Raw genomic sequence first — 26,728 nt, forward strand, 5'->3', positions numbered from 1 at the left:
ACCATGGGTTGTATTTTGCTGTATTTTACATGAAATTGCGCACATTTTCATATATAAAACTTTACGTACCGGCTAATATAAAACAGTGCAAAAATTACGACAAAATGACGAAAGAATTTCTGAAATTTTCAGCCGAGTTACTGCGCGGACGTAAGGAAAAAGTTTTTTTCAAAAATTCACCATAAATCGAAATATTGTGCTAGAGACTTCCAATTTGTTGCAAAATGAAGGTAAATGATTGAATATTACTAGAATGTAAGAGTTTTAGCTTACAATTGCGTTTTTCGACCATTTCGGTCGAGTCAAAGTTGACCGAAGGTTGAAATTTTTTGTAGTTGACGTACGGTACGTCCACTTGGCACCCAACAGACAATTTTAGTTGACGTATGATACGTCCAGTAGGCGTTTCAGGGTTAATAACATTAAATAATAATATATAATATTTTCCATGCATTTGTGTAGTAAATTTTTTAACATTGGAAATCACTATTTGTTTGTTTAGAAGTTTTTTATTCTCGACTTGAGAAAGGAGGGGAGAGGGTAAATGTCAATTTACTTGACAGTTTGACATATTGGCCGGAGGGGAAGGAGTGTTGCCCTCAGAAGCTCAAGGTTTTCAATCTTTTGATATCGTAAAGAGTTATTCTCTCTCTCTCAGGAAAAGATGGTGTTTTAAAAATGTGTAGTAAAGGTATTACATCTCTGGAAGACAAAACACAAACCTAAAAATTTTTTTGTTATTAGAGAGATTAAAGAGATAAACTCTCTCTCTCTCTCTCTCTCTCTCTCTCTCTCTCTCTCTCTCTCTCTCTCTCTCTCTCTCTCTCTTTTGCCCCAGCCATCCTTGTTGAACATAAGTCGAAGTGGTAACTCTCTTTCTCTCTTCTTTGGCTGGAAGTCTTAGAAGTTTGTACGTATGTATATATTTTTAAGGGCACTTATGTTTAAGGTGACTTTGAAATTATATTGATAATATAATTTCAAGGATTATTACAGTAAAATATGATAATAATTTAAGGTATATTTGATGTAGGATGATACTGTAAGTATACATTTGGTATTTGAACTTTCAAGATAGGCAGTTATAAGCATATTTAGAGGGGGGGTGGGTAGCAAGTATTCACGGATTTTAACTATTCGTGGTGGGGTCTGGAACGCATCCCTCACAAATACGGGGGTTTACTGTATATACGCATGCAGGCACTCATTTGTGTGTGTCGTGAACTTAGTTTTAGTTTCATATTTTTATGGTTATGATACAGTAATTCATATGTACAGTACTGAGAGGGGCGGGCAATGAACTGAGGTATGTTTACATCAGTGAAACAAGTCAGGAAACAGCTGTTCTGTGATTTTGAGGGCTTTTACTTTAACATAATACATTTTATTGATATTTTGCTGTTTACATTAACACTTTAACGCCGAAGCCCTATTTACAAAAACGTCTCCTGTATGCCGGCGGCGTTCAGTGAGTTAGCGCCGAAGCGGATTTTTTTTTTTTTTTTTTTTTTTTTTTTTTTTTTTTTTTTTTTTTTTCAAAAAATCACAGCATGCTTAGTTTTTAAGATTAAGAGTTCATTTTTGGCTCATTTATTTTGTCATTGCCTGAAGTTTAGTATGCAACCATCAGAAATGAAAAAATATCATTATCATATATAAATATTGGAATATATGACAGCGAAAAAAAAACTCGTATATAATTGTATACAAATCGCGCTGTAAGCAAAACGGTTAAAGCTAATGAGTTAATTTTTTTTAGTTGTATTGTACACTAAATTGCAATGATTTTGGTATATAACAAATTTTAAAACGACCAAAGCAACACAGAGAAAATATTATCACAAAATGATGCATGAATTCGTAATGCGCGGACGTAAAAAAATGTTTTTTTCAAAAATTCACCATAAATCGAAATATCGTGCTAGAGACTTCCCATTTGTTGAAAAATGAAGCTAATTGATTTAATATTACTAGACTGTAAGTGTTTTAGCTTACAATTGCAGTTTTCGACCATTTCAGTCGAGTTAAAGTTGACCGAAAGTTGAATTTTTTCTATTTATCGTGATTTATATGGAAATATTTCAAAAGTGATAAAAGCTACAACCCTGAGTTATTTATTGTTGTATTGTAAATGAAATTGCGCACATTTTCATATATAAAACTTTATGTAACGACTAATTTAAAGCGGTGCAAATATTACGACAACGAGACAAAAGAATTTCTGAGATGTTCGGCTGAGTTACCGCGCAGACGTAAGGAAAATGTTTTTTTAAAAAATTCACCATAAATCGAAATATTGTGCTAGAGACTTACAATTTATTGCAAAATGAAGGTACATGATTGAATATTACTAGAATGTAAGAGTTTTAGCTTACAATTGCGTTTTTTTACCATTTCAGTCGAGTTAAAGTTGACCGAAGGTTGAAATTTTGGCAGTTATCGTGATTTATGTGAAAATATTTCAAAACTGATAAAAGCTACAACCATGAGCTATGTTCTGTTGTATTCTACATGAAATTGCGCACATTTTCATATATAAAAGTTTATGTAACGACTAATGTAAAACGATGCAAACATTACAACAACATGACGAAAGAATTTCTGAGATGTTCGGCCGAGTTACCGCGCGCAGACGTAAGGAAAAAATTTTTTCTTTCAGAAATTCACCATAAATCGAAATATTGTGCTAGAGACTTCCAGTTTGTTGCAAAATGAAGGTAAATGATTGAATATTACTAGAATGTAAGATTTTTAGCTTATAATTGCGTTTTTTTTACCATTTCGGTCGAGTTAAAGTTGACCGAAGCTTGAAATTTTGGCAGTTATCGTGATTTATATGAAAATATTTCAAAACTGATAAAAGCTACAACCATGAGTTATTTTCTGTTGTATTCTACATGAAATTTCGCACATTTCCATATATAAAACTTTATGTAACGACTAATATAAAACAGTGCAAACATTACGACAACGTGACGAAAGAATTTCTGGCGCGGACGTAAGGAAAAAGTTTTTTCAAAAATTCACCATAAATCGAAATATTGTGCTAGAGACTTCCAATTGGTTGCAAAATGAAGGTAAATGATTGAATATTACTAGATCGTAAGAGTTTTAGCTTAAAATTGCGTTTTTTGACCATTTCGGTCGAGTCAAAGTTGACGGAAGGTTGAAATTTTGGCAGTTATCGTGGTTTATATGAAAATATTTCCAAACTGATAAAAGCTACAACCATGGGTTGTATTTTGCTGTATTGTACATGAAATTGCGCACATTTTCATATATAAAACTTTATGTAACGGCTAATATAGAACAGTGCAAAAATTACGACAAAATGACGAAAGAATTTATGAAATTTTCGGCTGAGTTACCGCCGTGCGTAAGAAAAGTTTTTTTCAAAAATTCACCATAAATCGAAATATTGTGCTAGAGACTTCCAATTTGTTGCAAAATGAAGGTACATGATTGAATATTACTAGAATGTAAGAGTTTTAGCTTACAATTGCGTTTTTCGACCATTTCAGTCGAGTCAAAGTTGACCGAAGGTTGAAATTTTTTGTAGTCGACGTACGGTACGTCCACTTGGCACCCAACAGACAATTTTAGTCGACATATGATACGTCCAATAGGCGTTTAAGGGTTAATATTAATATTTGAAAATTAGTAAATAATTTTTATCATTAAAAGTGTATTTAGTCATGAAAATATAGTCCAGTAATTGGCGAAGACTGCTCAACAGAAAAATCTGCAAATTAGTGAATTTTCTGAGATTTATTTGGATGTACATTCCACAGAAAATTCTGTGACTGAATGCTGAACCGTGATATAGTGGGGTACACTGTATATATATGTTAAATATAAATATATACGGAGGTATGTGTGACATATGAACACTTGCTGTGTTCAGCAATCTTGCAGGTGGTGGATGTGTATTGAGTGTTTATGCAGCACTTAGTGTTCAATCATCTGTTGGGGATCAGCAGTGTTCAGAAAGCATCCAGTTGGGAATCAGTATTGTTTAGAAAGCACCTGGATACAGTAACATGTGTCCAGAGATGGAAGTTTCCATGGAACTTTTCGGTCCGGTTCTAATCAGATTTTTGGGTGTGTTATGGAAACATAAGTTAGTTCGTGCATTATGAAACGCTTGGTGCAAATAGGCCTGTGATGGATTGCTTACTCTTTCCTGACAAGTCAGTCAAAAAGGACGTGTTGGACATGCTGGATATTGGAATTCCCATTCACTGGAGAGTGACTAGAAGACTTAGAAAAATTACTAACCTTTACAGACTTTTTTTGTTTTTTTTGTGATTATTCTTGTACCATTTCCTAACATTTATATGATGTGTCGTGGTGTGTTCATGATCTGGGTGATATTTTACTTTTTCAACAGAGATGGTTCCTTCTCTTTTGTACAGAATGTTTCAGTGGAACCATGGATAATTAGGGTGGACACGCATCTGCACGGATATGTGTGTCATATAACCATAGTGGAAAATGAAGATGAAATGGATGGATAGCCATAAGTCAGTCTTGGCATGTAAGAGGAGCTGAAGACCATGACTTTTTAAAGTTGCTTAGAAAGCGACTTGGTGTTATTATGGAACTTTTAGGAGACACTGATGGGGGAATGGGAATTAGTTCCCACATACTGTATGTTTTTCGGTGACTGGGAGGTTTTTGCTTTTGGGGGTTTCCATAACTAATGTGCTTCTTTTCATTTTACATTGATGAGTTGTTGGGCTTACTTAATAAATGTCTACTTTTGTAGCTGGGGTTTGATTACCATGCATTTCAGAATTAGGAACTGAGTCCAAGAGAGAGAGAGAGAGAGAGAGAAACTTCTCGACCCAGTTACCAGGTGCCACCTGAACCCAGTTAAGTGCCATTTGTCAGTTGACGGGCATAAGTGGTAGCAGCGGTAAAATTACATACTTTCGGGTTTGAATCCACGCCTAAGAGAGAGTATGAATGATACAGATTGTAGAGATAAGTCTACAAATAGGGATACACGGTGGTAGGTATTTGGGAGATAGAGCATTGTCTGGGGAAATTCAGAGAAGTTGGTACTTCAGGGCATAGAGGAAAATCCCTTGATTCGCGTTTTTATCTCAGGGTGACAACCGGGCGCAGTGATATGAGACATCAGTCTATCCTGGTGGGTAGCTTAGTGGAGTGCCGATTATTAGGTGTCGAATGTTTTTATTGTGTTCTTAGAGGTAATTGTGTATTTGTTCTTCGCTGGGTGAGCGGGTTCCGTTCTCAGCTACCACTCTGTTGGTCGCGAGTTCGAATCTCCGACCGGCCAGTGAAGAACAAGAGGAATTTGTTTCTGGTGATAGAAATTCATTTCTCGCTATAATGTGGTTCGGATTCCACAATAAGCTGTAGGTCCCGTTGCTAGGTAACCAATTGGTTCTTAGCCACGTAAAAATAAATCTAATCCTTCGGGCCAGCCCTAGGAGAGCTGTTAATCAGCTCAGTGGTCTGGTTAAACTAAGATATATATATATGGGGGCATTTTTAAGGAAAGTGTGGTTATTATGACATAATTCCTGGGGTGTTTGAAGCAACACTGGGGGCATTATTCTAAGGAGACAAAGTGAGTTTTTTTCTCTGTTAATTCTGATAGATTAGGATTTCCTTTCCTTTCTCTTTACGTTATTTTTATTGAGTTTGTTTTTTATAACTTTGGTTTTTAATTATATCTTATTTATGTGTGTGTGTGGGGGGGGGGGGGTTTGAATGTGGTGTATTTCTTGTGTAGTCAGGGTTAAGGGCAGTGTCTCTCCCTGGAGACAGAGAGCAGCGCCTTGTTTGCAATCTCAGCAATTTGCGCTCGTAGCTGTCGAGGGGAGGCTCTCTGCATGGGAACTCGGCTTTTGTTTCTGGGTGCCATATCAGCATTTTCTTGCATGGAGACAATATGCAGGGGTGATATCAGACGGGGGGTTTTCCTGCTGGGTTTGCAACTTTAGCATTTATCACTTGTGAGCGGCCAGTGGTGATGTCGGAGGGTGATTTTTTACCTTGGGGGATTATTCTTTTTCTTTCTCCTCTTTCTTACCTTGGGGGGGATCTTGCAACTTAACCTTGACTCACATATGACATGGTGATCAGCTGTTGCTTGCAGGAGAAGGTGTTTACTCCCATAGAGTTTTTGAGTAATTGTGTATTGGGGGATGATAATGTTTTGATTTTTTCTTTTTGTTCTTTTCTTTGTTGTTTTAGACCATATTGTATGAGGTTTTAATGTTATATGCATTTGAGATCAGGCCAAGTCATTGGACGACGAGGAGTTTATGCAAGACGTTAATGAGACTGTGCCTTCAAGAGGAGATGAAAAAAAAGTTTTGGTAAATCTTTATCAGAGTTGAACGATAGTTTCAGTTTAGTTACAGTTAAGAAGGAAGAAGACAGGAAAATGGCAGGCAACGACAAAGATAAGACTGACTCCTAGGGTAACTACCTATAATTTGCCAGTTCAGCCTTTTCTGGGCTTAGTTGAAATTTTTATTGAGTATGTTCAAAATCATTTGAATATGAAGACAAACAAAAGTGAAACAGGCATTTAATGAAGCTAAAGGTTTTCTGGCCTTGGACGTGGGGGATATTGACCAACACTGTTGTAGTTTCCAGTTTAAGAAATGTCAGACTTGGGACAACCTGAAAGGGTTCCTTAGAACTGCAAATGGGGCACTTGAGTGTGGGAATTTAGTTAGTTCAGAATATGAGAGCATTCTATAAGATTAGGAAGGGGCAGAGTTCGATGATAGATTTTAGCTCACAATTGTTTGATGCAGCATCAGACTTTGTAGAGAAATTATGAAGTTTGAGCTGGATACATGGCGATTCTATATCTTTAGAGAATTTTCATAAGTTGTTGCATTTCTCCTGGCTTTTGATGAGGTTCTGGATGCCGTAGTGAGCAGTTTTGACAGTTGGGTCGAGTCTACATCTGATGAGGCATTGATTTTTGCCCAGATTGAAAGCACATGCCGAGATGTCCGACGGTAAATAGCACATTTTTCAATGGCACGCAGAAAGCCACGATGGTAGGCCATAGGGTCTTCTCCCAGAGAGAATCTAATTTTGCTTTTAGTAGTTTTTGTGCCAAATTGGAAAGTGATAGGAAATCTATGGATCAAATGCCACAGTTTTGCTTTTTTTAATTGCGCTAGGCCAGGGCATATAAAGAAGCTTTGCTGAGAGTTAAATATTGTGGAGGATGTCGGAGCTCAGAGGATTTTTGGCGGTTTTGGCCATCACTTAAAAAGAGTAATGTTAGGCCAGTAACTCAGAAATTTGGTGGTGGCTATAGGAAGGTTCCTCAAGAGGGAGATCAAAGGAAGTCTAGAAATAGACAGGATTTTTGGAGGGCCGAACAGCCAAAGGGAAAAGGGTAAACTGTTCATGTCATATAGGGCTTTTGGGAGATATACAAGAACCGAAGCCTGTGATGAAGGGAGCCATAGCTGGGTTTAGTATTTTGATTTTTGTAGATATGGGTGCTTCAGTCAGTTTGGTGGATTATGATTAAATATCGATATTTTCCCATTGTCAGTTAAGGCGTTCAGAGGGGAAAGTGTGTGATGTTCAGGCTCATAAACTGGATGTTGTAGGAGAGGTGGATATTTGTTTTTTGCTGGGGAATCACTTAATAAGGGATCCAGTTTTGTGGTGAGAGGTGTTAATTTGGGTAATAATTTCTATATACCCTAGTAAAGGAGGTATAACAGTTGGTGAAACTGAGGGTTTTATTCCATGTGTGTGTATTGAAGAAATGGAGGTTAATATATCGATAAGTTGGAATGAGGAGGAAATTGTGGGTGATAATCAGTCGCAGGGAGATAGTGAGCCTAATAGTGAGAGCAAGAAAATATATAAAGGTTTCTTGTTGGAGAATATTATTTTAGAACCAGGTATGGTCGGTCTGGTGAAAGTTAAGGTGGGTGATATAAAGGTGAATAGACAAGTATGTGTGGTGGAAGCTAGTGAGAAACTTAAGGGTGTGGTGAGTGCTGAGTACAGTTTCAGTAAATAAGGTGTCAAATAATGGAGTTACAGGAGCAGAATTGTTGAACTGTAATAATTCAGTTAGGAGATATCAGAGGAATACTTATATTGTAGAATGGAGGATTGGAGTGATGATACTGAATCAGTGACATTATTAGGGAAGCACAATGGATTTTCGAATGGAGGTGAGAGGGTAGATTTATAGGAGTCATTTGGGTAAGGCAGATTCTAAAGAATACCGGTTAGGTGAGGTGTTAGTTGAATTTACAGATGTTATTGCTTTAAAGGGAGATAAATTGGGGCTAACATGTGTGTTAGAGCATCAGGTGCAGTTAGAGGAGGGGACTAAACCTATTTTTGTCCCATCGTTTAGGATGCCTTTCAGTATTAGGGAGCAGGTTAAGCAAGAGGTTAATAAGTGGGAAGAGGAAGGTATAATTAGGCCTAGCTCATCACCGTTTAATATGTTGTTGGGGGTACCAAAGAAGGATGGTTCAATCCGTGTATGTGTAGGTTTTAGGAAATTGAATGAGACCATTCCAGATAGGTATCCAGTGGCGTGTATGCCAGATTTATTTGTAGAGATGAAGGTAGGAATATCTGTTCATCAATTGGCCTCATGCAAGTGTTTTTGCAGGTGCCATTGAATAAGGAGAGTAGGAAACTTGTAGCATTTTCCATCCCTAAGGGACATTATGAGTTTACACGAATGCCTTTTGATTTGTCAGGTAGTTCTATGACATTTACAAGGCTAGCGAATACTGTTTTGCATGGGATTTTGGGGAAACAGGTTTTTGTTTATGGGAACATTTTGATTGCTACAGATTCTATAGAGGAACATTTACAAGTGCTTAGGGAAGTCCTTAGGAGGCTTAGAATGGCAGGTCTAAAGGTTAAACTAGCCAAGTGTGATTTCTTGAAGAGACAGATTGTATATTTAGGATGTGAATGACGAGAAAGTCAGAGCTATCGTGGATTTTCCTACACTTAAGACTAAGAAACAGATCTGCTCCTTCAAGGGAATGGCAGGATTTTTCTGTCGGTTTGTGAAAGGGTTTTCTACATTGTCAGCGCCTTTGACTGATGTACAGTTTTCATGGGGTGAGGCTCAGCAGGCAGCCTTTCAGAAAGTCAAGAGGCTTTGATGAGTCCTCCGGTTTTAAATTCCTGGAGTTTTCGCTTTCTTTCACATTAGTGACAGATGCAAGTCAAGAAGGGGTAGGTGCTTGTTTAATGCAGAAATTTGAGGGTAAATTACATCCTATTGCATTTTTCAGTAGAAAGTTCAAGACACAAGGGAGTAATGAAAGGTTAATGACGACAGTGGACAAGGAAGCATTTGCGGTGGTGTCTAGTTTGGTTCATTTCGGGATGTTGCTAATGGGGAATAATGTGGAAGTTCTTATGGATCATAAGCCATTGTTGGATCTTTTTAATAAGCCTGATCTTTCTCCTAAGAGGGCCAGGTGGTTTTTGACAATTAGGGATTTTGATGCTAAGCTAAGGTACATTGAAGGCAAACATAATGTGGTGGCGAATGCTCTTAGTAGGAATTTTGTGGACACAGGGGGTGAGTGTGTACAATGGTATATTAGTTCAGTGGAGAAGAAACAAGATGAGGATGAAGTTTTAGCAGATGCAAAGGTGTTTCTTAGAGGTGAATTAGTGAGAGAGGGTTATAAGTTGCCTTAGGCAGGTCTGGAGTGGGGAGAATTAGATATAAGTTGAGGAGTAGTGAGGAATGAATGCCAGTAGTTTTGGAGATTGTACTGTCACTTACAAAAGTGTCGATACTCTCAGTCTAGATTTTTAGGCAAATTGTTAACCTAGCAAGCAACATCTGGCAACTACAGAAGTCTTGATACTCTCAATCTAGATTTTTAGACAAATTAACCTAGAAAGCAACATCTGGCAACTACAGCATGGGGAGGTTGCCATAGGCAGCAGAGTTGCTGAGAAGTGACTGATTTGAAGGGACACATATCTTTCAAATTATCGTAGTGGTTTATTTGTATGTTTTTACTTGAGAAAAAGTTAAAAGGTAAAAACTAAAATAACAAAAAACAAAGCCTATGCTTTATCAGTTATGCATGGTTTCAATTTTCAAGCTCATTAAGAACTGAATCTCATTACTAGGCCTATTGGTCAGAAACAAAGGATTTTGACAAAGGAAAAATCTATTTCTGGGGAGAGACCTGTGTCACCCGGTGAAATAACCTTTCAGCACTTATTTCTAGGTAAAGCTATTGCTAAATATACCAGAGAAAAGCTAAAAAGCTAAGCCGGAGTTACAACCCCCGGTGCGAGCTCCATGGTATGGAGTCGTGTATGAGAAAGGGTGAGATTGTCACAATCGCAGGCCTCCGCCCTGTAAACTTTCCCAATGTCAAAAGTCCCACTGAGTGAGGCGCCGTTACATACCCCCGCACCACTCGCGGACTGTAAACAAGCCGGCGTCACCCACATTCCACATTAGCACCCCACACTGGAATGGTATTTTACCAGGGGGGGAAGAAAGAAACATGGGGGGTCACCGGGTGACACAGGTCTCTCCCCAGAAATAGATTTTTCCTTTGTCAAAATCCTTTTTCTGGGTTTCTCGACCTGTGTCAGCCGGTGAAATAATAACAGAGAAATCAAAATACCATCCTGAAACAAAAGGAAACTTGTAGAGGAAAGTAATAAAACTAAATGTCTGCAAGAGTTTTAATATCCTAGTAGCAAGAATGGCATTAAGACATAATGATATCATAATATACTTAGTTTTAATATAACATAATGATACATGAATACATAATCATAATTGGATAAGAGTACTTAAAATTACAAACTTAAGTACTAAACATATACTTAAAACTAATGTAAGGAAACTGTGTTCCACAAAACAATACATGTACATATAAAGTAAACAATTAGCAGAACAAATTCATGTCATGGTCAGGAGAAAGGCTGTGAAGCATGCCTGACCTGGAGATGACCAAGGGGAATAAATGAGGCAAGTAGGAGGGAGGAGAGTGACTGAGTACAGAAAGAATCAACCTGTGGGGGGGAACTATGTTCCCTGCCGCCACCGTAGAGAATTTGAGAGCTTCTAGTGATTTCAGGTAGTGGCGTTTAAAAACTACGGGGGATTTCCACCCCGTGTATTTTGACAGACCCTCAAAATTCATATAATGAAAATAGTTAGTGGAGGTGGCCACTGCCCTGATGTCATGCACTTTTGGGACTGAATCTGGGTTTGCATGTTTAATAAAATATAGGATCTGTTGTCTAATGGCTTTCAAAGAAATGGTTCCTCCCCCTTCCCTTACAAATAAAGGCCCGGAAGTTATGTGTGAGGTCCTGTCTAAGAAGGCTTTCAGGGTAAAGACTGGGCATAAGGACAGGTCCTGTGGGAGGGGGATGATCTTCCAGGGAGACCACCTATCTTGAGGATCTTCATTTTTAGCTAGGAACTTAGGGTGAGGAGCTAGTAACACTTCACCTGATGGAAGGAAATCAAGATGATTGGGTTCTCTAGACAAGGCAGCCAGTTCAGAAATTCGAGCACCTGAAGCTAAGCTAATCAAAAATAAGGTCTTCCTTAATAAGTTAGTGAAAGAACAATTATGATTATCTATTTCTGAAGCTAACTTAAGGACATCATTTAAGAACCAGGAAACCGACTGTGGGCGGGCTACTGGTCTCAAACGAGCACAGGCTTTAGGGATAGACGAAAAATAAGAGTCTGTTAAGTTAATCTTAAACCCGTGTAAAAATATCCTTTTCAAGGCTGATTTTGCTGTAGTAATGGTACTTGGAGCCAGACCTTTTTCAAATAATGACCTAAAAAATGAAATGGCTAAGTTAGTGGTCATTACTGTAGCTTCAGATTCTTTTAAGAAGAGTGCCAATTTCTTAACTGCTGAGTCGTATTGTCTAAGAGTGGAGTCCCTTTTATCTGATTCTAGGAACAAAGTGTTAATAGGATCAATATTAGCATCCCTTTGAGCAGCAAACTTCATGAAATCCACAAAGCTAGGGCATTCTGAATTCTTGAGGAAGCTGACACAGTCTGAGTTTGTACTATTTGTGTCAGTTTGGGTTGGGAATTTGCAAACACCGAAGCTTCAGCTCTAGAAGAAGTGGAAACCAGTTGCTCTTGGCCAATTTGGAGCTACTAAGGCTACTTGGCCCTTGAATGTCCTGAGTTTGTGAAGGACTTTTAATAACAGGTTTACTGGGGAAGAGGTAGATTCTTTTCCACTTGTTCCAATCTATGGACATTGCATCTGTGGAGTGAGCTAGAGGGTCCAGGTTGGGAGCCACATAGCAAGGTAGTTTGTGGTTGCATTCTGTTGCAAAGAGATCTACTTGAGACCGGAACTTGGTTGCAAATCCACCTGAAGGAAGTTTTGTCCTGGGACCATTCCGACTCCAGCGGAGTTGTCCTGGATAGGGAATCTGCAATGACATTCCGGACCCGTGCAAGGTGGGTAGCAGACAGATGCCACTGGTGTTTGTTTGCTAGAGAGAATATTGCTATCATAACCTGGTTGATCCGACTCGACTTGGAACCTCCCCTGTTCAAACAGTGCACTACTACTGCGCTGTCGAGAACCAATCTTATATGAATCCGATTGTTCGGGCGCAGTTTCTTCAGGGTTAGAAAGACTGCCATGGCTTCCAGAACATTGATATGAAACTGGCGGAACATGGTAGACCAAGTCCCCTGCACCTTCTTGTGTTGGGAGTATCCTCCCCACCCGCTTAGGGAAGCGTCGGTGTGAATCACTAGGGATGGCGGAGGAAACTGAAGGGGCACTGACTTCGATAAACTCTTGACGGACGTCCAAGGCCGGAGTCTCTTCTTCAGAATCGGTGGAATCAGAGATACTTTGTCTCTGAACCTGACATTGGCTCGACTCCGCCATACCCTGTTTATATCTTTCAGTTTGGATTTCAAAAGAAGATCCGTCACTGAAGCAAACTGAAGAGAACCTAAGACTCTTTCTTGGGTACGACGGGAAGCTTTCTTGTTCTTGAGAAATTGTCTGGTTGCTTTCGCTATTTCTCTCTGTTTGGCCGGCGGAAGGGATAGTCTGTGTGTACCCAGGTCCCACTGGATTCCTAACCACTGAAAGCGACTCTCCGGCACTAGGCGGGATTTCTCCCTGTTTATCTGAAAGCCCAGTGATTCTAGAAAGCCGATTACTATGGCTGTTGCTCTCCGGCATTCGTCGGCGTTGGGCCCAAACGATCCAATCGTCTAGGTATGCGGCTAGCATGATCCCTTGAGACCGGAGTTGTTGAACTACCGTATCCGCCAGTTTGGTGAAGATTCTGGGAGCTATATTGAGACCGAATGGCATGACCCTGAATGAGTATGCTTGATTTCTAGTCTGAACCCCAGATAAGGAGAGAACCTTCTATAATCGGGACGTGATAATAGGCGTCTGAAAGATCTATAGAGGTGGTTACGGCTCCACGGGAAGTAGGGTCTGAACCTGCGAGATTGTAAGCATCCGAAACTTGTCGCATTGAATGTAGGAATTTAGACGGGACAAGTCTAGAATTACTCTTCGCTGACTGGAATCTTTCTTTGGAACACTGAATAGTCTGCCCTGAAATTTCAGATGTCTCGCTTTCTTTATTGCCCTCTTTATTAACAGATCTTTCACAAAGTCCTTCAGAGCCTTGGAGGGTGATTGATGGAACCTGATCAGGGGGGGAGGACTTCTGCTCCAACTCCACTCCAATCCCTTGGAGACTATGCTCTGGGCCCAGGGACTGAAGCTCCACTGGTCCCGAAAATGGTACAACCTCCCGCCTACCTGAGATATCTCACTGTGCGGGAGAGGGCCTGCCTCCTCTAGATCCTCTGCCTCCCCTTCCTTTGGAGGAGGAGCGGGATGAACCTCTACCTCTGAAGTACCCTCTAGCTCTCGTTCCTTTTGCATTTTGGATTGACCGAAATGCCCCCTGGCTTTCATAAGAAGCATTATAAGCTGGGGAAGATACGTAAGAAGGGGCAGCGAGAGGTGGATGGGCTGGTTGAACCAGCACATACTGAGGTTGAGGTTGAGGTTGGGAGGTTGAGGGATGTCCAGGGATGGGGACCTGGACAGCCTGCAGTACAGTCTGAGTCGGGAGCCGCTTGAATTTCTTGAACTTCTTCCCGGTTTAGGGTGAGTTCGGCGGGCTCGACTGCTTCCTCTTGGAGGACAAACCCCAACGGGAGCGGAGACTCTGGTTGGCCCTAGTTGCCTCTGCTGGGACTGCGTCAACATCTTCCTGAGGAACAGGTTAGCTCCCCAGATGGAGCTTTTTATGAGCCTGTTAGGCTCATGACGGATGGAAGCTGCCGAACAGATGTGCTTCCGGCAGTTCAATCGGGCCTTAACGAAATCATAGAGGTCCTGTTGGAAACTTCTCAGGAGAGATTTCGTCAGCACCTGGAAAAGTGGATCCTCGCAATATACCACTGACGTCGCCTCTGCCAAAGTCAACGAGTTTAAGGACCTACTAAGTCTGTCCTTAGCGTCTGCTTCGGCCTTCAGGAGCGACTCTGGGATTCTGGGAGTTGCTCACTGAAGAGGTTAGAGGCGCAGTCAGGGTCCAGCCGGGTAACCGTAAAGGTATCCGAGTCGCCGCCCAATACTGGGAATCTCCGGGTAAGACTAGAGAGGTGGGATCTATCTCCCGGAGATGAGGAACTGGTTTGCCCTCCACGCAAGCTTGGTTGGTGAGGAGGCTTATTTAGAGGTGCACGGAGTGGGAGAGCTTCCCAGAGAAAACATGGTAAATGCACCTTTTGCCGGAGTGAGCTTTGTATTCTCCGCCTGCCACTCCGACAAGGTCCGTAGTAGGGCTGACTGGGCCTGGTCCCTCGGGAAGATGACCGTCTCCTTTGGGACCTTATCGGACCGAATCCATGCCTCCTCCGTGAGCCTGGCATAACCTGCATAAGGAGATTTCAGGTTGGGAGGGAAGAATTCCAGTTCCTCCAACCTGCGAGTGCCTAGGCCCTCAATAGTGAGGGTACCCTCATGCCGGGGGGGCAAAGAGGGTCAGGCGCCAGGGGTTCCCTTTATCGAAAGGGGGCAGGTTGGAAGTATCTGGAACGGAGAAGGGTTTGTTGGCCGCTCCGCCACTCATAAACCCGGAGATCAAAGTCCTCTGTGACTTAACCTCCTCTGACAAGGAGAGCACCGAAGTGTTAGAAGAAGACAGCTGATTCGAGAGTTGTCGTCAACCCTCTTGTCAAACTGCTTCATAAGAAGCTCAGCAAACGCTTCCGCGTCAAAGGAAGGAGGGGTAGGAGCCTCCTTACTGTGTTTGGAACGTGCTCCCTTCCCAGAAGTAGAGGCCTTGCTCGTAGACGGCACGGGGCTATGGGGCCGTGACGTCCTCGAGGGAACCTCGGAGCGGACTTTCTGGGATTTCAAGGTCTTTTTCTTAACAGTTTTCACCTTAGGGACGGTAGACCTTGCACCGTCCATAAGGCAAGAGGATTTCACAAATCCTCGGAAGGAAGAAGCAGTAGAAGAGGGAGAACTGAAGAGAAGATCACCTGCCTCACTTACCCCCTTACCTGTCTGTTCCAAGTCAACATTCATGGGTTCCAGATTGAGGTTGAGGGCCGCAACGTCTTCCGCGACAATACCGCATGCAACGACTTCTTCTTGGGAGGGCTGCGTCATCTCCCGGATCCCGGCGATTAAGGGGGCGGCTATCTCATCCGCAACCGAAGCCGAGATCCAGGCGCCGGGGAAGAGAACGTTGCAGACTTCTTTGCAGAGGATGTAGGGTTTCCCTGCCCCGACGTTCCTCCCGAAGCTGCTGACCCAGGACTTAAGGGTCGACAAGGCGGAGTCCCGGGAGCTGCGGTCAATCTGAAAGGGGGAAAGAAAGACAGGTGACTGAGCCTCCTAAAAGGAGAATATGTTGCAATTATCCATCAAAGACAAAACTGAGGTTAAACGTGAATTGGAAGTGGAAGATTTTCTTACCGACTCATCTAGAACCTGCTCGTATAGAGTGTAGCACACTTCACAACCGTCTGGGTGCCAAACAGTCAGGTCCCCCACGTGGACTGCGCAGCCGGAGTGGGACCTGCAGACTTCATGCCCGCTGGCCTGGTTCAGCACAGCGGTGTACCCCTGCTCCTGACAACGCACCATCTGTAAGTTGAACGATAAATGAGTATGCTAATAAGGCTGCCGGAGTAGTGTCTTAGAATAGTAGTTATCCAAGTAGGTCCCGCCGGAGTTAACCGGGGAAAAAATGGGCTACTGGAACGACATGATTAATTACCTAGAAGGACCGCCGGAGTTAATCCGGAGCGACGGGAAAGGTCCCAAAAGGATAGTTAATTACAAATATTAAATAATAATAATAAATATTAAATAATAATAATAAATAAACATATATATATATATATATATATATATATATATAAAAAACCATATCTGGACAGGTCCCGCCGGAGTAAACCGGGAGGTTAACGGGCCTACTGGAATATGCAATAAAACCCAAAGGGGCCGCCGGAGTTAATCCGGAGATGTCCCAAGGGGTAGGTATCAATAGAGTAATAATATAATATATAATATATATATATGTGAAATGAATAAAAACATCTGCGACTAGGGAAAGATCAACTATAAGGTGTACTTTTCCACTTGGAGCCGGAGGGAGTCCTGTACTTCAATACGGTGACGGCGGAGGAGGTGTAGTGAACAACGTCCGACCAAACACCATACCCACTGGAGTGGGGGCGACAAGGACATCCGACCACTTAGCAGAGAAAACACCAAGATAGATAGCTGGTGGAGAGAAGATACTGGGAATAGGTGTACTTGAAAAGGACAAATATAAGTGTCATACCGTGTGAACGACAGAAGACAGTCAGGTGGGAGACTCCAACTGGCAACTTGAACACAATTCTCCCCACCCGAGGTGTTCGAAGAACCATCTCGGATGGGAAAAAAACGCATACTGACACAAGGAGGGGAGGGGATGATAGAGGCCATGAGTGCGGGACTCAGGTTAGCGACCAGGGAGTGGGTAGGCACACCCCGGGCGCCATGAGATCCTACTTCCTCCCTGCGATCGGACGAACATGTACGAACGATACTGAGAGAGAGGAAGACAGGGAACACTCAAGGACAAAGCAAAGAAAGGGATGGGAAACAGGGGTGTGGGAGCACCCCCGGTCCCCTACTGTGGTCTCGAAGGGAATGACTGGATAAGGTCAGGACCGTAACGAGAGAACAGCCAATCAATGCAGAGGGAGGGGATATAGGCTATGGCGAAAGGAAAGGATAAATCTCGGGCCTTGGTAAGATAACACATAAATGAAAGCTAACCAAGGGTGGGAGAGGTTGAGGGGAGAGAGGCGATAGGCGAGAGGATGTGGTAGGAGGGGGTAAAAACATGAAGTGGAGAATAACCCGAAGATGTGGCTCGGAAGGAGAAAGGCAACACGAGGGACCCTCGTTATTCCAGCTTAACTATTTAGTACTGTAAAGACTAAACGGAAAGGCCAAAATAGGGAGAGGGAAAAGCGTCGGCCCAACTCACCAACCAACGCCACATAAAGGGAATCCAACATGAACCCCCTACACACTGAGCTCTCCTAGCCAGTAGGAGACCGCCAAGCCATAGCCTAGGCTAGCCTAACCCAGCCGGAGGCTGGGGAAGGAAACCTAGGAGAAGTATCTACTCCACCAACTTACAGTTAACTTAGCCTAGGCAAAATAATAATGATCTAAATAATCATAAGAGCATATGTAGAAGGGAAGACCAAGCCCCACGCGATATGAGCGCGGAGGGAAAATGGCCGACCTCCCAGATAAAATTTTTCAGTTTAATATCTGTAAATATCAAAGACATCCGTGCGCTAGGCTTAAAATAAGCAATATAAGCATAAACGTACCATCTCAAACAAAATATCCCAATCCTGGAGGAAGCAAACGTCCAAATTATAACACGTATAACAAGGGATAAAGGCGGATAGGCCCGAGAGGGAAAACTCGAAGCCTAAACAACAATAAATGAGACTTCCCCCAGAGAAGGATGATAAAAATATAAAACCCAATTGAATATATATATATAATAAACAAAAGGGTACAAATGGAAAAAAGGAAGGGGAAGAAGCCCCGACCTAGTCCCGCGCCGACATAAGGTCACATGGCGTCGGGAGATGGGGATGAGACTGGCAATAAATCCCCCTAATTATTTAACTAGAGGGAAATAAAACGCCTCAACCACCCAAAATAATACACAGAGATGGTACTCAACTTAGGTGAAGAATCCAATGAAGATGCCATTGCTTGAACAATTCAACAAAAGCGCACACGATTAGGACACAACAATAGCGGACGCGTGCTAAAAGTGGAATGTGGGTGACGCTGGCTTGTTTACAGTCCGCGAGTGGTGCGGGGGTATGTAACGGCACCTCACTCAGTGGGACTTTTGACATTGGGAAAGTTTACAGGGCGGAGGCCTGTGATTGTGACAATCTCACCCTTTCTCATACACGACTCCATACCATGGAGCTCGCTTTTGGGGGGTAGTAACTCCGGCTTAGCTTTTTAGCTTTTCTCTGGTATATTTAGCAATAGCTTTACCTAGAAATAAGTGCTGAAAGGTTATTTTACCGGCTGACACAGGTCGAGAAACCCAGAAATGTTTGTATTAAGTTGTTCGTTGTTAGACTTAATACCTACTTATCTTGCATATAATAAGTATTGATGCAAGTCTGTTGTTATTTAACTGAATCATAAAGGATAAAAAGAATAAAAACGCAGTAATTCACTTGAAAATTTTATTAAAATATGAAACATGATATGTCCTAAGAAACTAAATATAAATTATATAATAATCAGTTCACTCATGTAAGAACAGAATGGAAATATGAAGCATAAAAAAATAGTCTCTCTTTCTCACAGTTAACAACAGTTTATCAAATAATTTAATTTTCATGCTGTGTCTTACACATTATGATAGTAAATAAAAAGTAATAGTAAATAAATATTTCTTTTGTATAATATAAATTAATATTCCTTTGGTATAACAGTAAGTAAATTTCCCTTTTTTTAATAATGATGACACTATACATTATCTGAATAATGAGTCAAGTTGTAGCCTATATAACATAAATATAAGTAAGAAAAACTAAGTCTTATTTGTTATGACCTCCATCATTGTCAGTCACAGCTCTTAGCCTATTTGGCATTGAATCTGCTAGAATTTGACAATAATTATTCATCCCTCTTTTCGGTCTTAATGATTCCCACACTGACAGGCAGTGTTTGATCAGCGCAGGTTTGGTTTTTATTGCCCCAGTATCCCATTCCCTTACCATTTGTCCCCAAAGATTTTCAATTGGATTGAAGTCAGGAGATTTTGCAGGCCATTCTATACATATGACATTGTTCTGTTCAGCAAATCATTCACTGACCACTTTTGAGTTATGAACAGAAGAGTTGTCCATTACAAGGTAGGCTGGCAAATGATCTGGTAGTAGAAGTTTCCTAACCAATGGGATCAGGACTTCTTCAAGAATTTCTACAGATTGCTGTCCAGTTAAACGCCCGCCGATGGGAATCAGTTCCCTTGGGCAACATGCACCCATCCAGCCCCATAATCCTGCTGAAATTCTTCCACTTCGCTGCAACGGTTGAATATTTTCTTCATTGAACCTAGAAATTGAGATTTAAAAAAAATTTATCGTAAATAAACGAAAATAACACTGAATATCACCAATATTCATAAAATTCAGCAACAAGGAATTTACATTGATATTAAGAATGTTTTCTCACTCTCAATAGGTAATTCATTGGAATTCTAATAGGCTTAAATTGTTACCCTTGAAAGCAAAAAGAAACGTTACATTTTAATGATCTTGTAGGTATTTGATCAGTGTAGTGAAGAAAGTTCATGTTACACATAGGCCTAAGCCTGCATGAAAACCAGCGGTTTTCATTACTTACCTTGTGTTATTAGGTCGCCAGCAGTGGAGTGTACCATGATCATCGCTAGCAAAAGTCTTCTCATCACACCATATAACGTTATCCCAGAATCCTGATTCAAACGGTACATACTGAAGAGCGAAAGCTACTCGTTGCTCTTGGTGATTTTGAAACTGGGAGGGTTTGATAGCCTGACTTCTGTGATGAATTCCTTAGGTGCGCAATTGCCTTCTCACCGTAACACTAGAGATTTGAAGACCTAGTTCTTTTTTCACTTTCACAGCAGGCTGTGAGGTGGCTTTAACAATGATCTGGTCATTCTGCTCTCTAGTAGTAAATTGGGGTCGTCCTTTTCTAGGCCGATTCTTGAGGTTCTCTACTTCATTGAAATGTTTGATCCACCTGAATACTATTTTCTGACTTACGGCTAATTTCTATGGGGAGGATATTATTTCTATGCACTTCTATTATGACTCTTCATAGAACTAATGAGGTTTTCTGTCTTCTGACTCCAGAATTTATTTGATGTTGCCCAAGATGCTCCATTATCCCAACGTTGAGTAAGCGAGAAGTAGGCTAAACGCTGAATGCCACTGTGTCACCCGACAAGTCGTAGCATTGTTTTTGCAGCTTTTCAGGCCTGCCAACCTTTCGGAGCCAGGGAGGTTAATTTTCTCGTGTTGTTATTGTTTCGAGAGAGTGTGTGTGCAGCCCTAAGTATATTGTTCACAATTTGTTTTATGTCATGGTATAATATCGAAAATGGCAAAGTTTTTAGCAGTGAAGATTTTTTTTACATTTTATATTACATATATTATTGATATATGTACTGCTTTGCTCTTATAATTCAAAAGTTTATAAAAAAAAATAATTCTTTTCACTTGTGAACAATAACAAATGTACACAGTACTGTCACTAATGAACGTGACTGTACATTGTGAATACTGTATGGTAGTCCACATTTGGGGATTGAGAAGATGTATCAGAGAGCATGGGATCAGTTTTTCTGGAAAAAGTTTTCTTCAGTGGAGAATTTTGTGAAGGAGTGTTCTGTGTGTAATTTGTGTAACCCAGCGAGGGTTACGTTGTGTAAATTGGGGTCTTTTCCTGTCCCTAGTAGGCTATTTCAAAAGGTTCACATGGCTCTTTTGACAAACTTTTGTGAATCGGGATACGGAGATAGACATTTGTTGGTGATTATAGATGAGTTAACAAGATTTGTGGAGATTTTTTCATTGAAGAATAAGATGGTGGATGAGGTTGCGTTGACACTTTTCCATGGGTATATTTGTAGATATGGGGTTCTGGAGATACTTATCACTGATAATGGGAGAGAATTTGTGAATAGAATGCTAGAGTGTCTTGCGGAAGTTATGGGGATACAGAAAGTAAATATTCCTCCGTATAGGCCAGAAACTAATGGGTTGTGTGAGCTAGCTAATAGGAAGGTGCTCGAAGCTCTTAATGTTACAGTGGGTGGTAATGATAAGAACTGGGATAGGTATTTATATGCGCTGAGACATGGCATAAATACAGTGTTTAGTGACACCATTGGTGTCTTGTCGGTTGAAGCATTATTTGTGTATCCAGTTCGGGGTGCATTTGATTTGTTGTCCATGCCTTCACGTTGTGATGATACAGTTAAATCATTAATTGCTACAGCTAAAGAGAGATATGCATGTCTTATTAGTAATTTGGAGTTGAAGACTCAAGAAATGGTCATGAGAAGTAGTGTGAATCAGATGGCGTAAGAGTTGCAGTTGGGGATAAAGTATTTTTGAAGATTGTCAGAAATTTGACGAGCCGTTTCAGTTTATAGAAGAGAAAAGGGGAAATAGGTTCGTAGTTTTGAATGAAGACATGGGTAACAAAGTTGACGCACATTTTGAAGATTGAGAAGAGTTTAATGTTTCTTTTAGATTTTTGGGGAAAAGTTTTCAAATGTGGGATATGTTGTTTGTGGGGTTTTTCAATTTTTTCTCTGCTTTCTCTTTTGGGAATCAAGCATTTGTCTATGGAGCTTTTGTTTTTGTTTTTTTTTTATCATTTGTGTCTTTCATACAACGATTTTGATATTTCAAAAAAGACCAAATTGTGCTAACAGAGATCATATCTGAGGTGCAAGTGGTAATAGCGGTGTCCGAAAGGTGTATTTCTGAAGATATTTTATCTTTGGGGGTGTTAGAGTCAGTCTTGATGAATGGGGCTTATAAATGGAGGTCCAATATAAGTTTCACTGGTACTGATTTATATAGGTAATATGGATTAATAACAGTACATATATATATATATGTGTGTGTGTGATAACAACAAGTTGGTGTCATCTTCATTACACGCCAGATCTGTGCAAGGTAAATGTTCACCCCAGTCCTATGCCTTTTCGTCAGGGAAAGTGGGTAAGTTTGAGGACTAACAGTAGCTACCAAAAATAGGTTTTTATTAAGTCAATGCCTGTTTTTTTATAGCGTAGCTGCTGTTCGTCTTCAAAGGAGCTTACAAAAGAAACTGACAGGAAATGAAATGGCTTGGCTCTTAATAAACAAATCCCAACAACCCAGATTAATTTTTGGTCTGAGGTATAGTCATAGGTTAACCATTTTCCTTATTCCGGATACCCATAGGGTTCGACAATAAAGAACAGGAAACACATGGACCAATATCTGTATTATTCTTTATGGTTCGAAGGTGATTTACCTAATTATGTCGGGTGTGGCTGTGTGATTATTATGCCTTCCCCAGCAATATCTCAGCATAACCACCACTCTTATGGTAATAGTGTTGCAGGAATTTTTTATTCAAGGTAAAGTCACAGGTTATCAACCATTTTCTTTATTCTGGATACCCTTTTGGGTCAGGCAATAAAGAACAGGAGGCACACAAATGTATTATCCATTGTGGTTCTATTGTGACTTACCTAATTATGCCGGGTCTGGCTGCAGGATTATTGTGCCTTTACCAGTTCAGGAATACTGTCTCTAATAACCACTCTGTACACTCAGAGACTTCTTCGAAGGAAACATTTCTGAAGAAAGTTAACAATGTACTTGCCTTTTGGATGTCATGCGACTTAGGAAAGGAGTGAGAATCTGCCTTTTTAATCAGGGCCACTAAAATAATTCTCACCCCATGTTTGTGCTAAGATGTATGAAAAATAGGACCATCTGGGATGTTCGCCATGATATCTAAGTAACCTTAGCCCTTAAATGCCGACTGGATGTATCGTACGTCGACTAAAATTGTCTGTTGGGTGCCGAGTGGACGTACGGTACGTCGACTACAAAATGTTTTTTAGATTTTTGCAGAAAAATAATTATAGGCCTAGTTTGTGAAAGGTTTTAAATCACGTGCCTTGAGGGATGCTGGGAGTTCATGGATCACGCTGTTGTTGTGTTTACAAGCGTCACCTAGCCACGCATGCGCCAATTTCTTCCTTCTCGCACTACAAAGCATCAGCGGCGCATCGTCGGAGAGCGATTTCTTGATGCATTCGTGTTTTGCAGAACTTTTGCGAGTGTTTGCGTATTTGTGACGCAACAGGACATTTGCAGAGATGTCCCAACGTCGTCAGGACCGTGAAAGGCACGTATTGCCTGTCAGTAGTGAGTGTGTGAGGCGAGTTTTAGATTGGGATGCTGGAGAGGGACCAAGCACCCAAGGTGACCCAGCTTTTCAACGCTGTGTTGTGCAGCCACATGTGGCCGAAGGGGACCAAGGACCACATCCCGTGCCTTTTACGACCCCTAGGAATTATCGGGGTGTCCTGAGGGGCATCTGTAAGCATTTGGGAGGCCTCCAACGAAAGGACATTGATGAGTACTTGTTGGAGCTCGATCGAGAGCAGGTGGAAAGTCCTCATTTTGATGGCAGTTGGTCATCTAGTGACAATGACATCACGCCCATTGTCAGTGATGACGAGTATTTACCCCCAATGTCCTTACGGGAGCCACAGGAGGAAAGTGAACTGGAGTTTAGTGGTTTCAGTGCATATGAGGGAGAGTCTGAGGAGGAGGAGGAAGCACCGATTGTGGCTGGTGGGGACAAGACAGAAAGTGATGGTGAAAGTGAGGGAGATGGGCCAGTGGGGAGGGTGGGAGTGTGAAGTCGTGCGCGCGCACGGGCCTGTAGAAGGTTGCAACATCACGGCAGCTTGGGTGAAGGCCGTTCGTCCGAAAGTGATGAGGGGTGGTTGGAGGACCCCACCCCACCTAACATGCAGCACCTGGACTGACCGTCCCTGTGCCTCTCACTGCACTGGGGTTCATTCAGCTCTTCCTGACGCGGGAATTGCTGGAATACCTCGTTGCAGAGACGGCGGATTACACTCGGTACTGCCGTGAGGAGCTGCAGACGACATTGTCGTGTCGCTGGCTGGGCTGCAACCTCACGGACATGGCACATTTTTTGGGGCTCCACATTTTTTTTGGAATGATGCCTGCTGCCGACGTCAGGCAATATTGGAGGCGGAATTTTTTTTTAAGTACGCCCAATGTGCCCGGCATTATGCCCTGTGATAGCTTCCTGGCATTGGACAGGTATTTCAACGCCTTCAACCGAAGGGCCATACCCCGGAATAACCCCGACCGCCTCATCTTAGTCCACCCAGTGTTGGACTACATTCGTGAACGGTGCCAGTTTTTCGTGGTTCCTTCCAAGAACCTTTCTTTGGATGAGGGGATGATGCCATACAAAGGGCATCTAAGTATAAAAGTGTACAACCCCAAGAAGCCAAAGAAATATGGTGTGCAGTTATTTTTTATTACGGAATCTAACACTGGATACGTCGTGGACTTCTCGGTGTATTCTGGGGTCTTCTCCATGCTGCGTGACAGTGTCTTCGGTCTTGTGGATCGTTTCTGTAACCAGGGATACCACCTGTTTATGGATTATTATAACTCGGTATCCCTGGCCCAGGAACTCTATGAAGCAGGTGTGCACGTCAGTGGTACCCTTCGGTTGGTGCGTGGGGCCCCGAATGTCCTCAAGAGGTTCACTAGCCAGCCGCAACATCTGGCAAGAGGAGAGACAGAGTGGCGGCGGAAGGGAGATGTCTTCGTCATCTGTTGGAAGGAGGTCCGATTCGTGCCCATGATTATGACGAGTCATGAGCCCATCCAAGAAGAGATCGTTCAGCGGAAGAAGACACGTCGGCAGGGCCGAGTTACGCATGAGGAGTTTCGTGTCCAACGGCCTACTGTCATCAGACACTACAGTAGGCACATGGGAGGAGTTGATCTCTTTGATCAACTCATCCAGTATTATCCCTTCGCCAGGAGAACCAGGAGGTGGACACAGAAGCTCCTCAAATACCTCCTTCAGTTGGCCCTCCAGAATGCCTACATCCTCTACTGTGGGTACAATTCCGAGACCCGGAGGTTGTCCCACATCCAGTTTCTCGAGGTGGCTGGGAATGCCCTTATAAACTTTAATCCAGAGGAGTGGCCTTCCAACACCACCCCCCTGCCCCGAGCTCCAGATCTGCCCCGAGAGGATAGGGCAGATGTTGCTAGGAGGGCCAACCTCGGTCTTCCTGCTCCTGCCGATGCCGCCCCTGCTGCTGCCGCCCTTGATGATGCCGCCCCTGCTGCTGCCGCTCTTGATGATGCCACCACTGCTGCTGCCGCCCTCCCTCACATTCCAATGTCCCGTCGGGTAGTGGACCCTGTGTGTCGGCTGCAGGCAGGGGATCACACACTGGAGCTCCTAGAAGGGCGTAAGCAGAAACGGTGCCGGGTGTGCCATATGAATGGCAGAAGAAGAGACACCCGGTACGTCTGTTGCACCTGCAAGGTAGCACTTTGCAGGTTCGGGGAGTGTGACCGCAAGAACCACACTGTGGTCATACATTGGAGAGCGCCTACCCGAGGGACACTGGAGGGCGCAGTGGACCGCCGAAGGGCGGCCCATCTGCAGTAAGGGCGCGCGTCTCCCTCCTCCACCTGTGTCTCGTCATGTCAAGAGGAAAAAAATGCAAGACTCTTCAATGGAGGAGGGAGAAAACAAGAACAGAAGGAAGAGTCAGGATTACGAGTGAGTATTCTGCATTGATTTTATATTTAGTTTTATATTTATTACAAGTTTTTATATATGTATTTATTGGTGTTTTAGTTATGTATTAAATTACCAAAATAAAAAAATATATTATATATATATATATATATATATATATATATATATATATATATATATATATATATATATATATATATATATATATATATATATATATATATATATATATATATATATATATATATATATATATATATATATATATATATATATATATATATATATATATATATATATATATATATATATATATATATATATATATATATATATATATATATATATATATATATATATATATATATATATATATATATATATATATATATATATATATATATATATATATATATATATATATATATATATATATATATATATATATATATATATATATATATATATATATATATATATATATATATATATATATATATATATATATATATATATATATATATATATATATATATATATATATATATATATATATATATATATATATATATATATATATATATATATATATATATATATATATATATATATAAATATATATATATATATATATATATATATATATATATATATATAATATATATATATATATATATATATATATATATATATATATATATATATATATATATATATATATATATATATAAAATATATATATATATATATATATA

The 26,728-nt window shown here is 41.1% G+C and overlaps 1 protein-coding gene across 2 annotated transcripts in view; it reads left to right on the forward strand.

Annotated features, from left to right (window-relative positions):
- The window catches only part of thoc5 (THO complex 5), a 319,834-nt gene that overhangs the window by 254,267 nt on the left and 38,839 nt on the right, over window positions 1-26,728 (forward strand). The window contains exon 16 of one of the 2 annotated variants that reach the window (XM_067096325.1): window positions 4,416-4,767. The exons of the other annotated variant lie outside the window; for it this stretch is intronic. The gene's annotated coding sequence lies outside the window, so the exon portion shown is untranslated. Of the gene's footprint in view, window positions 1-4,415; window positions 4,768-26,728 lie in introns of those variants that run through there. 2 annotated transcript variants of the gene reach the window in all.

Source organism: Macrobrachium rosenbergii, chromosome 4, assembly GCF_040412425.1.
Source record: "Macrobrachium rosenbergii isolate ZJJX-2024 chromosome 4, ASM4041242v1, whole genome shotgun sequence".
NCBI classification, from domain to species: domain Eukaryota; kingdom Metazoa; phylum Arthropoda; class Malacostraca; order Decapoda; family Palaemonidae; genus Macrobrachium; species Macrobrachium rosenbergii.